The following is a 16,963-nucleotide window of genomic DNA, read 5'->3' on the forward strand; positions in this document are numbered from 1 at the left end:
TTTGTTTACATTTTTTTTTCTCCATATTCCAAGCTCATTTACTTGACCTTAGCTTTAATAAACTGGATGGCTGTCTCCTTCACAATTGATTTTAAAGTACTATACTATTCATTACATAAAAAGCTCTGAACAGTTTAGTCCCTTCCTGTATTTGGTACTGTCTCTCCCCCTACACTCCTCAGTGTAATCTTTAATCCACAACCACTAATTTGCTTATGAAAGAACTGGTGAAGCAGCTTGCACATGTACACCAAAAATATAGAATGCCGGCTATAAATGAAAAACCTTTCAAATACTTTTAAAACTCCATTTTTAAACTTCACCTCTGCTTAATTCCCATTTCTATCAGTTTATGATTTACTTCTGGTTTATGAATGGAACTGCATACACTGAAAGATTTACACCAGATAATAACCATTGTTTTTTTGTTTTTTTTTGCTGTTTTTCTTTTTTTTGTCCAGTGATGCCCTTTGCCATGCATCCTGGTCAAGTCTTGTGCAACTGACTGTGGTGCTGAAGAGAGAAGATTTCTGAAGACCCTCTTGAAATGGAGCTGCAATTGGATTAACACCACAACAGTGTGCTTGGTGAGAATGTCCACAGGGGCCTGGGGAGGCTGTGACCTTGTGACCTGAGACGTTGTTTTGTCAATCATCCTGACCAACTGGACCTTTATGTGTTCTTCAACAGGGCCATCTGATCATCCAGATATAGTTAAGGAGAAGGACCTTTCAATTTTCCTCTTGTGTACTTTTAAATTGTATATATATTTTTTCGTTTTGATAAAGTTATATATATTTGTTAAGCAGTTTAGCAGTTTGGGCTTTATTAGTATTAAAATATGTTAGAAGTTATCTGTGGAATAATTTTAATAATCAAAATAGCAAAACAATGTAACTTTAAATTTTCTGTGCTCTGGGTAAAATATGTTAAAGCTATGTGATTTTTTTTTACTTCTTTGGGTTTTTTTTGTACATTTGACAAATGTTTTTTTTTAGGTGCATTGTTCTCACATTGTTCACTTTTGTTGTTCTCATAACATTTATTCAATAAAATTTGCATGAAAAGTGTTTCCTTTTTCATTATTCAGTTATTAACTCACATTTAAGACACTATATGGGTGAATAAAAGCCATTTAAATTTGAGTACAAGACGAGCAATAGTATCACAGAAGATGGTGCTGGGGTTGTGCTTTATGTGGGTTAGACATGAAATGAAGATTTCTTTTTCTTTAAAAAGACTGTTTATGCAATCCACTAGTATCACCGCAACAAAGTTTTGTAAACCATGCTGCCCTATGACGTGTGTATTTCATTAATAATAATATGTAAAGTTATTTTTAAAGAGTTTTTCCAGGGATGAAAAGTGCATCAACAGTTCATTTTTACATATATACACACTTATTTTGACTAACTGCATGAAAGCCTGGTACAACAGCTGCACCAAACCTGCCAAAAAAGCCCTGTAGTGGATCATAAAAACATCACAAGACGTTCAATGGAACTGAACTGCCATCACTTGATCATCGATACAAGATTCCCTGTGTAAGAAGAGCTGAACACATCATCAAGGAGAACACTCATCTTGGACAGAACCTGTTTAAGCTTCCCCCATCTGGCAGGCATTTCAGATATATAAATGCAAAGAATTATTATTATTATCAATCTGTATGCTACAAATGGACAAAAAAAAAAACTTTTTTCCAGCTGCAATAAACTTACTGAACTCGTATATCTCCTCAATCTGAAATCGTTTTCATTGATCATGTACAATTAATGTAGTATTGGTAATCTATACTGCTGTGCATTTATGCAATAATAATCCATCCTGGTTACTTTAACATTATATATGGCATCTTGCCAATATTTTGAACATATTTTGTATGATTACTCAGTTTTTAGTTCATTATTTATTTATTGTATTATTATATATCGTAACTATTTGACAGTGGAATTTAAATGCAACGTGAAGTTGACACGAGTAATTTCGTTGCGTTACTCAATGTCAATAAAGTACTTGAATACATCTGTTTTTAAAACTGTCATTTATTTTTTATATGTAGACTATAATAACATACAATGGTTAAATACTTTGTACAATGGGAACTGAAAAAAGAAGTGCTATGTAAACTAAACGAAGCGATCTCAGTGATAAACAACGTGTATAACGAGGAGTATGACAAGCTTAATTCAGCCGTGAAAACAGAACGTACAATGAATATTTAATAATATTATCATTATGGTCAACTACTACGGCATTTCAACGAAAATACTGTACTGCCCGTTGTGTATCGACATGCGCAGTTGAGAGCGATCCGTGCCGAAAAGCGAAATGTTTAGTATATATTTTTTTTTTATTATTAAGCGCATGCGGAGTGTGTTATTGCATACGTATTGAACGAAAACGTCATCGCTCACTTTACGGTGCTGCCCAATCTGTTTAACGCATGCGTGAACACTTTACGGCATGCTAGGCTTTCAATACGCCTGCGCGCGCAAATCTGGTAGGCACGCAGATCGGGTAGCGACAGGGACAAGCCAGGCGGCAGCTCCATTTTCCAACCCGCTGAATCCGAACAGAGGGTCACGGGGGTCTGCTGGAGCCAATCCCAGCCAACACAGGGCACAAGGCAGGACCCAATCCCGGGCAAGGTGCCTACCCAACCGCAGTCATTGGAAACAACGCGTTTAAATCAATAGTCCCCGTGGGTATTTTCAGGTGTATTATGGATACGAAACTTAACAAGTAAAGCAATGAATTTATAAACTCCATTCATTCATTTTCGATTATCTACTTCGTTGTTTGAAGCATATTACATTTTGTTCAAATCCGATTGTGTTGCGTGTTTTCAAACAAAATGTAAACCCTGAAATGTTAGGAGGGTTGACTTTTTAAAATTAGTCCTGGTAGAAATAGTTTAAAATAATTGTAGTTGTTAAATATGCAATACGTGGATTGTTTTATTATATTAAATAATTTAATAAAAATAGTAATCTTTCCGATTGACAACGTTTTGTGCATCTACAAACTATAATATACAGTTCTTCTTTCAGCTGCTCCCGTTAGGGGTTACCACAGCGGATCATCTTGTTTCATACCTTCCTGTCCTCTACATCTTGCTCTGTGACACCCAGCACCTGCAAATCTAGTAACCAAGAACTGAATTAAGTCATTTACAATCCACCCCCAGTAGTTTAATTTACTTTATATTTTTCCTTAAATACCGGTAAAGACTAACATTTTTAAAATGTTTCAAATTTAAATAGCGCAATAAGTAAGTAATCTTTTAATCACCCAATAAGTAAACACATACACGTTTTATGGCTTTATCTGTATAGTGTGATGTGGTAAGAATTTGTGTGCAATGTATTCGACAATTAGATGAAATTCGTATTTAGTAATATAGTATTTTTTTTTTTTTTTTACAGTCCACGGAAAAAGAACAGCTGTCAGACAAATAGATTTTAGCCTACTGGGCCAGCACCACTAACCCCAACATGCCCATTCTGCAGAGGCATAGGGGCTTAAAATAGCTTTTAAGATATCCACATGAGAAGAGGGCCTAAGGACTGTGTTAACAATATATTAGGGTGGGCTGTAATCTGCAAATCCCCCACTAGTAAGAACTGGGGTCAGACATTTAAGTTTGATGTCACTGTGCCAACAACATGCCAGTTCCCTACATAGCCACTCTTCTCATTTGAATATCTCAGAAGCTTGTAGCTGAATAAAAATGAGGTGGAATATAATCCACAGACCCTCCTCTGACAGGAATTGGTGCCATTCATTTAAGATTAATATTACTGTGCCAGCAATTATAACCCAAATACTCCCATTCTCCACATACAGTAGGCATAAAGGCCTGCATATCCCCTCTTCTAATTTGAATTTCTCAGAAGTTAAGGTTTATGTGAACAGAGAAATGGGGTGGACTGTAATCTACAGACCCTCTTCTAATAGGATCCGAAGTCAGTCATTTAAAATTGATGTCAGTGTTAACAATAACATGAGAGTCCGTGTTTTCCATTTGAGTTACTAGGGGGCTCTGACCCTTCTCGCTGTGCTCGCCCACCCACCGGGTTTGGTTTACCAGATATACAATTTAAAGAGATTGTTATTTTCATGGGAATTGTTACATATGCATTATTTTCACTTTTACTTTAAAACTTTGTAAAAACAATATGTGTCCTTTATATCCAGCCCCTGGCATAGTTAAATCTCTTTCTCGTGGGACGTATAATGCTGCTCGCGTTGTGAAGGGGGGGCTGAACGCACACTAAGGAGATGCGGTCGGAACAGCTGCTGTCTTGCTGCTGGCGAGCTGGGTGCTCTGCTTGTCGCACTGCTTGTCGCACTGCGCGTCGATCATTTCAAAGCCTGTACAGCAGCTGTCCTTTTGCCACTCCATGTCTCTGCCGCTCGCGTTGTTTGGGGGTGGGGGGTGGTCTCAATGCATGCTAAGGAGAAGCGGTCAGTTCATCCGCTGGCTTGCTGCTGCTGCTGTTGGTGAGCTGCATGTTCTGCTTGTCGATGTTTTAAGAGCTGGGAGGACATGAAGTGTGTCTGCCAAAAGCATTCCAACAGCTGCTATGTTAGATGTCCATGAACTTGTTTTAAATTGTTTGTAAGTAGGGCATGACGTACAAATATCACCATCTCACGGGTTTTGCTTCCTAAGGTTGTAATTTCTAGTCTCGCATGACATCAAAGTGTCTCTCCAAGATGATCACGTCTCGATTGCTTCGCTCACCCTCCCCGGAGTCGCGTTATGCTCCTGCTACTTCGTGTCTCTCCCGCTCACGTTGTGAAGGGGGGGAGCTGAACACTCGCTAAAGAGATGCGGACGGATCAGTTGCTGGCTTTGTGCTGCTGCTACCGAGCTGCGTGTTCTGCTTGTGGCTTTGCGCGTCAATCATTTAAAAGCCTGTACAGCAGCTGTCCTTTTGTCTCACTGCCTTGTCTTGCATAACATTAAAGTGTCTCTCGCGGGACGTCAAATTGTCTTCCGAAAAGATCACATCTCGTCTCCCTCCCAAGATTTCCCAAGATATTTTTTTTTATAATAGAGAGATAAAGGAGGTGCGCGTGAAACATGGTGGCAGTGGAATGGGGCCCAGGCAAGAGATTGTACATCCAAGTTGGATTACCATTCCAGAGTATATTTTAGAGTTACAGAGGAAAAGTTTAGTTTTAATTGAAGCTGAAAAAACTAACACCAATATAATCAAAATGGTTGCTGCTTTAAGTTTACAGTCACTATCAAAGGAACGATTAGAAGCAAAGAATTTGGTGAAGAGTTGAAGGAGATGGAAAGTGGAGTTCAGCCTCTACACAGACCTCACCATGGACATTACAACAAACAAAGAAGAAAGGTTGAACTCTTTTTTTACTTGACTAGCCATGTAAGCCCAACTACATTGCGCATGTTAAAGTTGTCTGTGAAGGGCTCCCTGTTTAAACGCGGCTCCCAGTCGTGAACTGGGCCCTTCGTCGCACAGCATTATGATTTTTTATAAGGGAAACAAAATTACAAAACAAAACCCTTGGACATTGATTCGATAGGAACGGCCTACTCTGAATCACTGAACAGTAATTATGTGGTGGTGTAGGAGCATTTCTGCTTCTCTCCGTTCACAGTCTGTCTCGTTTTTATGACGCTGTCGTTTCCTCTCACGATCTCTTCTCAACCTTTCTCCAATCTCACAAGTTGCTTTGTGGCAATCCAAAGAGTAAGGCAATATACACGGAGCAATGTTTACAAAAGGGGGACACATAGGTGTCCAGGCTCTTTAAAGCATAAATAGGGATCACTTCACTGACATGTGAGCAAGCCAGGATACAACTGTAAGATACGCAGCACTCGCCGGCTACAACGTAACAATAATAATTTCCGGAACGTGCTGTTACATTGTCATTCATTTTACCCACTGTCTTTCTTTCATTCATATGTTCTGTAGGCACGTACCTTTTATCTTCGGCAATCTCATTCTCTAACCAGTCCTCAGGAGCTAACCAGCGTAACACTGTCCACCACCCCTTTCGTTATTCCGGCACATTGTTGACATCCGTGAGTAACAACAACGTACTAAACTGGAAGGTGGTCTACGCATGCATGGAAGTCACGGACAAACAAAGATCAAGATCCAAATGAAGATTATATATAGAGATTAGTTAATTTAAAGCACAGCAATTTGTTTAGTTTGAATGTCTGTGTTTTGAGGTGTGACTGGAGTACTACAGTCTTCAGTAGTATAAGCCTGGAGGAGATTCTTAATGCAATGCCTATGTTTTAGATGTCTCTCTACTGCCATCTAGTGCTTCTTCTTCTAATTCATTCACGGACAAACAAAGATCAAGATCCAAATGAAGATTGTATATAGAGATTGGGGAAACAAGCAGAGATTTTTGTGAGACGTTGTACGCAACCACTAATGCCATATTGAATGTGTTAATGGAAGCTCTGGATGCAAATCACAATTGAAAAATAAATGAGACAGTGAAATGTTGCCATTTCTTCACATGAAACCAAGAAGCAAACAAACCAATTTATATGTATGGTGAAGAAACACATATGGGGACATGCAGGCACAAATGACTGTGTAATGGTAAAAGCCTCATTAGTATGAGGCAGGGTTCTCGGTGGCACTAATGATTCACATTTAAAAGTGAATATGATTACTACCAGAAGAAAATCTCACTTTGTGTGTACAGATATGCAGAACTCTCATGATGGAATATGAAAACTGTAGAGTGGGCTGATGTGGTGGAAATACAAACTTTAAAACTGTGCAAAAAGCAGACTAAGCAGGGTAGGTAAGTACTATGCAAGTACTTTGACTAAACACCACAAAAAAGAAAATGGGAAAAGTGTGCAGAATATATGGAAAGAAAATCATCGATGCAGTAAAATACTGATCAAGAATGACACAGAAGAAAGTGTTCAATATAAATACAGATGCTACCTCGGACTGGTAGGACATTTTAACTATCATAACACAACCAGTAAATGCAATATGACAACCAGTGGGCTGCACAACAGTTGTGTGCCAGCTGGATTGTGTCGTTAGTTGCAATGTTCTTCTCATCCACCTGCTGAATGCTGACACTCAGTTGGAGCAGACTAAGCAGATTTTGGTTATGCATTACAAAGGTACTTTAAGGCTCTTAGAAAAATGTGAGAAGTAATGTTAGGAATTGATGGGCATTGGTGACAGTACAATCATGCCTCTGCTTGGAAGTAAAGTGGTGTAGTCAATGAACCTTCTGAAGGTCCAGTTTGAAATAAATTCTAGTATTAGAAAATTGCTCAGAACAGAAAACATAACAAAGGGTAGAATGGACTTTAACAATATAAAGGAAAGATATGCAGATATTTTGTGTTTTCTCTGTCTGGAGTTCTTCTTGGACACTTGTGCCATACTCTACACAAGATGTACTTCTCCCAGTGATTTCTATGACTCCACGCCAGCCTATGCAGGGTTTAGCTTGAATTTTTATACCCTTACAAAATATTTGATTAGACATATCTTGCGGTGTAAGACAAGGTTCAATGTAGAGAGCCAGACAGATCCAAGGGTTGGGCGTAAGATCTCCTATATAACCAAGAACTTAACATAATGTCCTGGCTACAGAGAGAGTTGGGGATAAAGAATGGTGCCTGGAGCAACTGTGTCATTTGAAATGTTTTTTACAATCAAAAAGGAGAAATAAGCAGGAAAGTAAATGTGATGCCAACAACACTTAGATACCTAAAGCTGAACGTGTGTGTTATACCAGTACACAATTCCACTCCATTGAACTTACAGTATGTCCACCAAAATTTGCACATATTTGGACAGGGCACGACTGTGTTTTGTTCCAAAGTTTAGTTGGGTATTCCTACTTGTGTTTGCCCAGTTTGCATATCCACACTGCTGAACCTGTGTCTTCCAAATTCTGTAAGAATTCTTCGTTAGTATAGGGGGACACCATATGCTGTGCTTTATTCTGAATGTGGCCCCACCCTGGGCAGTCTTCAGTACAAAGAGAATCAAATGATAAGCAATACTTTAATAACAATTGGATACCTAAAACCAAAATCATGCAAAGTTAAGTCCATTGATTAGAAGCTACATCCAAACAAACAAAAACAAAAGACACTGATAGAAAGATTTCCAAAATTGAACAACTGATTTTCTTAGAAATAAACACATTTAAGCATAAATTAATCCATCCATCCATTTTCCAACCCGCTGAATCCGAACACAGGGTCACGGGGGTCTGCTGGAGCCAATCCCAGCCAACACAGGGTGCAAGGCAGGAACCAATCCCGGGCAGGGTGCCAACCCACCGCAGAGCATAAATTAAATATAATGATTCAAACATAAAATATATCCAAGTTAAAGGCAAAAAGAGAAAAAAAGATCAGAGAAGATTAAAATGTTACATATATAAAATGTAAAATAAACATAAATATATATTTTTGTCAATACCAAAAATAAATACAAAACTTTTTTAGTCTGACTGGTGCTTAAAACAGAAATCAGAAGATGTCTCCCCTCGACTTTTTCATAATCTCAAATATGGAAATGGATATTTGAAGAGTAAACTGTGTATTATGTACACTAAAGAACCATCAACAACAAATCAAATCAAATTAATAATATACTGAACAATTATTATAAAAGTAAAGTTGAATAAATCAGACTCTGCAGCTGCATGAATAAAAGGTAAAATACCACTTCCGGTTAACGGAAATAGACCAAACATTATGGCGAATCTACTGGGGTTATTTTCAGTAAGGTTTGTTTCTGTCATAGTACCTCTGAAAAAATCTTTCTAGAAATATAAATGTAAATGAAGCAAACCTGAGGTGAGCTTTCCTAGGTGTAAATCTGTGGGTTTTATGACTGTCATGCTTCAGCCAGCATATTTCCCTGGAATGGGGTTCAAAGTCTTGTTTCTTTTCTGTCTTTTCCATTTTTATGCCATTTATTTATGTTAACATTTCCTTTGTTTATTATGTGGATTTTTCTTTGCTTTTGTGTTCTTCTTCTACTTTTGCTGGCTCCCGTTAGGGGTTGCCACAGCAGATCATCTTCTTCCATATCTTCCTGTCCTCTCCATCTTGCTCTGTCACCCCCATCACCTGCATGTCCTCTCTCACCACATCCATAAACCTTCTCTTAGGCCTTCCTTTTTTCCTTTTTCCTTGCAGCTCTATCCCTAAAATCCTTCTCCCTATATACCCAGCATCTCTCCTCTGCACATGTCCAAACCAACACAATCTCCCCTCTCTGACTTTGTTTCCCAACCGTCCAACTTGAGCTGACCCTGTCCATCCTCATCACACTCAGTGCAAATCTTAGCATCTTTAACCCTGCTACCCCCAGCTCTGTCTCCTGCTTTCTGGTCCGTGCCACCGTCTCCAACCCATATAACATAGCTGGTCTCACTACCGTCCTGTAGACCTTCCCTTTCACTCTTGCTGATACCCGTCTGTCACAAATTACTCCTGACACTCTTCTCCACCCATTCCACCCTGCCTGCACTCTCTTTTTCATCTCTCTTCCACAATCCCCATTACTCTGTACTTTTGATGCCAGGTATTTAAACTCATCCACCTTCGCCAACTCTACTCCCTGGATCCTCACCATTCCACTGACCTCCCTCTCATTCACACACATGTATTCTGTCTTGTTCCTACTGACCTTAATTCCTCTCCTCTCCAGAGCATATTTCCACCTCTCCAGGGCCTCCTCAACCTGCTCCCTACTATCGCTACAGATCACAATGTCATCAGCAAACATCATAGTCCATGGGGACTCCTGTCTAATCCCATCTGTCAACCTGTCCATCACCATTGCAAACAAGAAAGGGCTCAGAGCCGATCCCTGATGTAATCCCACCTCCACCCTAAATGCAAACCTCACCATGGTCACACTTCCCTCATACATATCCCGTACAACTCTTACATACTTTCCCTGCCACTCCCGACTTCCTCATACAATATCACAACTCCTCTCGAGGCACCCTGTCATATGCTTTCTCCAGGTCCACAAAGACACAATGTAACTCCTTCTGGCCTTCTCTAAACTTCTCCATCAACATCCTCAGAGCAAACATCACATCCATGGTGCTCTTTCCTGGGATGAAACCATACTGCTGCGCACTAGTCATCACCTCACTTCTTAACCAAGCTTCCACTACATAACTTCATGCTGTGGCTCATCAATTTTATCCCCCTGTAGTTACTACAGCTCTGCACATCCCCCTTATTCTTAAATATCAGCACCAGTACACTTCTTCTCCACTCCTCAGGCATCCTCTCACTTTCCATTTTTCTTTGCTTTTATATGTGACTAGAAAATGCCTCAGTTATATCCAATGTGTTTTTTGAATGGTTTCTCAAGAGGCTTAACTCCACTAGGAACTGCCTTCCACCCTATAAATCCAGAGGGTCTCCCATACTTCTTGGTGGTTCATTTCAAATGTACTAGAGAGTGAACTGTTTACTTGTGTTTTGCTGTGCCTTTTTACTTATTGTGATCTTCTGGATTTTTGAACTGGTGGTCTGTTTTTGACTTCACCTTAGGATTTGGTATAGGAACTGTGTTTGCTGTGGATTGCCTTGCCTTCTCGGGAAAATTATTTTTAACTCAGTTGATCTTCTTGTACAACAGAGTGTTTTGTGTTTTTGATAAAAATTAATCTTTTATTTTATAAAGCTTCTGGAAGGCTCCTTTTGTTTCTACTTGGAATAGATGTCAATTTTTGAAAGTATTTATGGGACGAATGTGCTTTTGGGACTTCTGGTCTATGACAATGACATTTGAAATGTCAGCCTGTTTCCTCCTCTGTTTGTCTTTCTTGGCAGCAAATTGTCCCATTAGGTGAACTTTGATTTCTGACCAATTTTAGTTTAGAGGTAAGGATTCTATCCTCAGGAATCCATGCATGTGCATTCCTAGTATTCTTAATTTAGCTTTTCATAACTTTGTTACTGAATATAATTTTGACTTTGCTATCAGTACATTGTCAGTTATTGTACTGATCGTCTACCTGCCGTCATTGCAATTAATGTTGAAAAGCTGTTTTCCCTTTTACTGTGAACACACACTGGAATGCAGCTACCTCATCTGTTAAACATGGCAGTGCTGGGGGTGTTATGTCTTAGGCGTTTATGGCTGCCACAGGTCCTGGCACACTTAACTTCATTGATGATGGAGCTGCTGATGGTAGTCTCACAATGAATTCTGAAGTGTATAGAAACATTAAATCTCCTCGTTTGAGTAAATGCCTTGAAACTCATTGGATGGTGCTTCATCCTGTTGCTTGATAATGATCCAAACATACTGCTGAAGCAACAGAGACGTTTTTAAGCTAAAAACAATGGAAAATTCTTGACTCGTCAAGCTAATCACCCGAATTAAATCCAATTGAGCAGGCCTTCCATATGCTGAAGAGAAAACGTAAGAGGACAAGCCCCCCGAAACAAGCAGGAGCTGAAGATGGTATCATACAGGCTTGGAAGAGCATCACCAGAGCAGATCCTTAGCACTCACTGAGGACTATGAAATGGCTCATAAAATAAAAAAAACTCACACTTGACATGACTACTCTTACACTCTTTCCCCATCATATAGTAAGGCCATTATGTCTGATTGTCCTTCCTACTATCTTGGTCTCTCTGAGATCCATCAAATTCCAGTCAATATCTTTTGCATGGGATGCTATTTATTCTCTCCTCTGAAATTCTCCACCTACATTCTTAAACCTTTCCAGGTTTGCTGAATGGAGAGAAAATCTTCTATAATTGTATAGTGGGGAATCCAACATCCTGTGTGCCAGTGTAATAGGTTGCTGTCAATCAGGCATCCACCCCCACCCACCTTCAAGGCAATCTGATGACCACTACATTATCCCACCACCCATCTGCCATTTTATCTTGATTTACAACAATTTAGATTTTATTTGGTCTCAGAAAAAATGTTTATTTAAGTAGTTTCTAACTCCAGTGGAGTGGCAGGCATGTCTTTATATATAATATGCTACCATGGCTGTTTGTTTGTCTGTCCAGGATTTTAAATCACCTGAAGCTTGCAAATCGTTTGACCTATTGACCTGAAATTTGGTACACATATACTACGTGACATCTACTATTCGCTTCCAGCATGATGATTGACCTCCAAGATAATTACTCTTTTTATTTTTTATTTTATTATAGAATCAAATCTTGCTAGCGGCCAGCAGGGTGGCTGTTAGGCACATGTGTACGGGCACCATTCTCATCCCTACCACCTTCACCGTCACTTCCTCTACGTCTTCATATCTTTAGACATTTTTGAGGAAGATTGAACACTTAAGTGCCAGTTTAAGTGAAAAATGAAAGAAAACATACTAAGTAATTGCAACACAAACACTGACTTAATCAGTTTTAACGCAAAAAGATGTAGACGAAAGAAGAGAAGAAGCATGCCACTAGGATGGAGAAAAGAAGAGCTGCTCAGGAAGCAGCAAGCGCATGAACCTTTCAGCAAACGAATGCTAAACGTACAGAGAAAGAGTATGAAATCCAGGAATGCTCAATAACGTGCAGTGCACTGTTACTGGTTTGAAATTAATGCTTGGGTGAAAATAGTGACTTCTCAAACAGTGATGGGATGCTGACCACCAGATGTGTCCAATGCTGCTTCCTGGTAGGATGGCATCGGGTTGAGGAATCCTTTAAAGTGTTCCTTCCACCCCTCAACAATTTCCCTAGAAGAGGTCAGCACCTCTCCATCCCTGCTTAACACAGTCTGGTCAAGGTCATGCCTTCCACTTCTTAGTTGTTGAACAATTTGTCAGAACAGCCATAAGGTCATTTGATAGTCGTTCTCCATGGCCTATTCAAACTCTTCCCACGCTTAAGCTTTTGTTTCCACAATCACATTTGCAATAGTCCCCTCAAGTAAGTCAGGAGATCCAACATTTCTCTGAAGATTCCCTTGCCTCTAGTGTCCACCATTGGGTCCTGGGGTTGCCAACTTGAGATCCTGACTGCCTTAAAATAACATTTTTTAGCAGCCGCTTACACAATTGAGGTCTTAACTAAGGTCCATTTGGACTCAATTTCTCCAACCTCACTCTGCATATGAGAGATGTTCTGTTGGAGGTAGAATCACAAACTAATCACAAATAAAAGCTTCAACCAGATTTTTCCAGGAAATCCAATTGTTCATCTGGGTTTCCCTGTTCTTTCCACTGGCGGTGAATCCAACTCCCTACCAAGTGGTGATCAGCTGACAGATGTGCCCCTCTCTTCACCTGAGTGTCCACAAAATATGACCTCATGTCAGATGACACAACTGCAAAGTCGATGATCAATTTTTGTCTCAAGGTGCTCTGGTATCAGGTGCACTTCTGAGCCTCCTGGTGCTTGGTATGGACAATCTATGACTAGCACAGAAATCCAATTGCAACTCAACAATCTGGTTAAAATCTGACAGGATGTTCCTCCCTATTTTACCCCTGCACGTAGCCCCATTATTCCTAACATAAGCATTGAAGTCACTCAGTAAAACTACCAAGTCAGTGGGCAGCACCTCACCTACCTTCTCTAAGTAGGCTAAATACTTAGAACAGCAGTGTGGTGCACACACCCAAACAACAGTCAGAGTTTTCTTTCTTGTGACTCATAGGTGCACTGAGGTGTCCCTCTCATCCTCCGAGAGGTGATGTTCTAGTTTCCCAAAGCCAAAGTCTATTGCCTGGGTCTACTCTTCTAGGTCTTTCCCACCTATGCACACCACTAAACTTGCATCCCACTCAGCCCTCTCCCCTTGTTTTGCAGAAGAAAAACCCACAGGATTGCTCCATCTCACTGAGCCTAATCGGGTTATGTGGGTTGCTGTTTTATCAGGCTGTTAGGAAAAATCACTGAACTGTGGTATTATAGTGGGCCATTTTATGTATATGCAAGTATTTCATATGCATGCTTTTTGCAAAGAAGAGGAAAAGATAGGAATTTAGAACAGAATTTCCAAGGGCAATGAAAGAAAGTTTTTTTAAACCTGGATCTAAAGGCAGAACCAACATTTATCCAGGATGACTTCTGGTCACACAGTAGCATTGGCCCAAACAACCATAAAAAATATGGCCATGACAAACAAACAAAATGGTTACACCAGCAATAAAAGAATAAAAAAAAATTAAAATGCAAAAATATTCTTAAAGTTAATGAAAAAAATAGCACTAAAACAATGTTTACATTAAAAGACATGTCTGACTTTAACTCATAAAGAAAGCAAATCATGACACTGTTTATTGTGTGGAGCTTTACAGCAGGAGAATAATGAAATAATTACAAATAATTTAGTAAAAGACACATTTACATTAGTGGCTTTATTGTCATATCATCCATATACTTGTATTGTAGCTGAAGCCCAGTCATGACATGAAAGCCACAGAGTGTGCAGTGAGCAGGCGAGTTTGAGAGACGTGCCACGTGAAACTACTGGAAACGTTAAAATTTAACTTTGTGCGTTTATTGACCAAATGTAAGGTCTTATGTACATATTTAGAAGTGTTAAACATTAGAGGGAAAACTGTTCTGAATTAATAGTCATGTTAGTATTTTACGATAGATAGATAGATAGATAGATAGATAGATAGATAGATAGATAGATAGATAGATAGATAGATAGATAGATAGATAGATAGATAGATAGATAGATAGATAGATAGATAGATAGATAGATAGATAGATACTTTATTAATCCCAAGGGGAAATTCACATACTCCAGCAGCAGCATCTACATCTAGAAAATGGACAACGCGTTTATTTCACAGCTGAAAATGTGCAACAAATAGCCCTGAATCCACCGACTACAACGTTAACTGCTTTCTTTACATTATGTCAAAATGACGTGTTTGCGAAAACACTGCTGTATTCGGAAGTGCCTACGTATTACACATGGAATGCGAACAGAAAATCATTTGAACAACGCAAGCGAGGAGAGCGAGTCAACGGACAACCTGGCATATTCAAAGAAACTACGATAGGCAGACTGTACACCGTGCATTGTTTGCAATCATATTGACCGCCTGCTCTCCTTCATCTCCAACACAGTTGTGGGAGAAATATAAATCGCACATGGCTGAAGATATTTTCCGTCGAATACGCAAGTAAAATTCAAATATAAACATGGATTTCACAGCAGAAATCTACAAATAAGTGTTGACAATGATTGAAGATTTGTGCTTAGAAATCGCGAACAAAGTTCTCAATCAATTGGGAATGCCATCACCGAATCGATCTGCTGCTGCTTCGTTCGATGTAGAATTACGTCGTGAACAAAATTACAACACGGGTGATCTTTTATCGTATGTGCAATCAAATATCCCTAAGCTAACGCTTCAGCAAAAAGGCATTTACAATCAAATAATGCAAACTGTCAATAACGGGGTTGGAGAAATCTGGAAATTGGGAACGGAAAGGTGCCGGTTGATCAGACCTCAGGACGAATTTCATTGCCTCATAACTTTTGCAATTTAGTGACATCAAAAGAAGAATTGGTTGAAAAAGTATTTCCCAATATTCAAACCAATTATAAGAATCACGATTGGCTGAGTGAACGAGCTATTCTTGCGGACAAAAACAAAGACGTCTACGAAATTAACAATATTATTCAGTCTATAACATTCTGCACAGACAATGGAACAACAAAAAATATTGTATACCCACAAGCATTGTGAAATTAAACAATAGAAACGGGCGCTTTCTCTTTTCTTTCTTTTCCATTTAACCAGATTGAGCCACAGCAAAGCTATCTAATATATCTATATATAATATATCTATATCTATATCTATATATTACACACACATATACATCTATACTAATAAAAGGCAAAGCCCTCACTGACTCACTCATCACTAACTCTCCAACTTCCCGTGTAGGTAGAAGGCTGACATTTGGCAGGCTCATTCCTTACAGCTTACTTACAAAAGTTAAGCAGGTTGCATTTCGAAATTCTACACGTAACGGTCATAACGGTCGACAACATCCGCCATGTTAAACTTTCTTATTTATGGCCCCATCTTCACGAAATTTGGTAGGCGGCTTCCCTGCGCTAACCGAAACTGATGTACGTACTTATTTCGGTGGTATGACACCACTGTCGGCCACCATATTGAACTTTCCAACGGTCTTTGTTACTTAATGGGCCCATCTTCAAGAAATTTGGTACGCGGGTTCCCAACAATAACTGAATCCTACTTACGTACATATATATGTCCATAGCCTGCAGCTCGGTCCACACTCCGAATCTTCCAGGCACTCCTGAGCATAATCTAATTTTGAAAGTTGGGGCGGAGAAACTTACAGCCACCGAAACTTTGTAATGGCACGAGACTTCAGGTCACATGCCTGCAAAAGAACCTAATTGAGGCAACTATTTTTACTGGTGGTGGCTCAGGGGAGAGAGTTTTTATTCCTCGCATCCTCGTTATACCCTCTGATCTCACATTTCAATTCAAACGCCTCCAATTTCCAGTAAGGCTCTGCTTTGCAATGACAATTAATAAGTCTCAGGGACAGACCCTTCAGAAGGTTGGCATTGATTTGAGGCAAGATTGCTTTTCACATGGCCAACTATACGTTGCATGCTCAAGAGTAAGCTCAGCGCACAGTTTGGTTATATTACAACCGGAGGGGCGATACAAAAGAGATCCTTAACAAATGATTATTGGTACATTTTCCCGAAACATTTTTTAAATTCGTCTGAAGTAATGCACATCAATGCTCGGGTTGTTTCTTGTTTTACCTCTTCGACGTCAGCAAAACGCCTTCCTTTCAAGTCTTTTTTCATCTGAGGGAACAAGAAGAAATCACACAGAGCTAAATCCGGTGAGTAGGGTGGGTGGTTCAGGGTTGTCATACCGTTTCAATAACAATAGTTTCTGCAACACTTTTTTCAAGAAGAAAACAAAATTTCACTGCCG

Source organism: Erpetoichthys calabaricus, chromosome 1 (assembly GCF_900747795.2).
Source record: "Erpetoichthys calabaricus chromosome 1, fErpCal1.3, whole genome shotgun sequence".
Classification (NCBI taxonomy): Eukaryota; Metazoa; Chordata; class Cladistia; order Polypteriformes; family Polypteridae; genus Erpetoichthys; species Erpetoichthys calabaricus.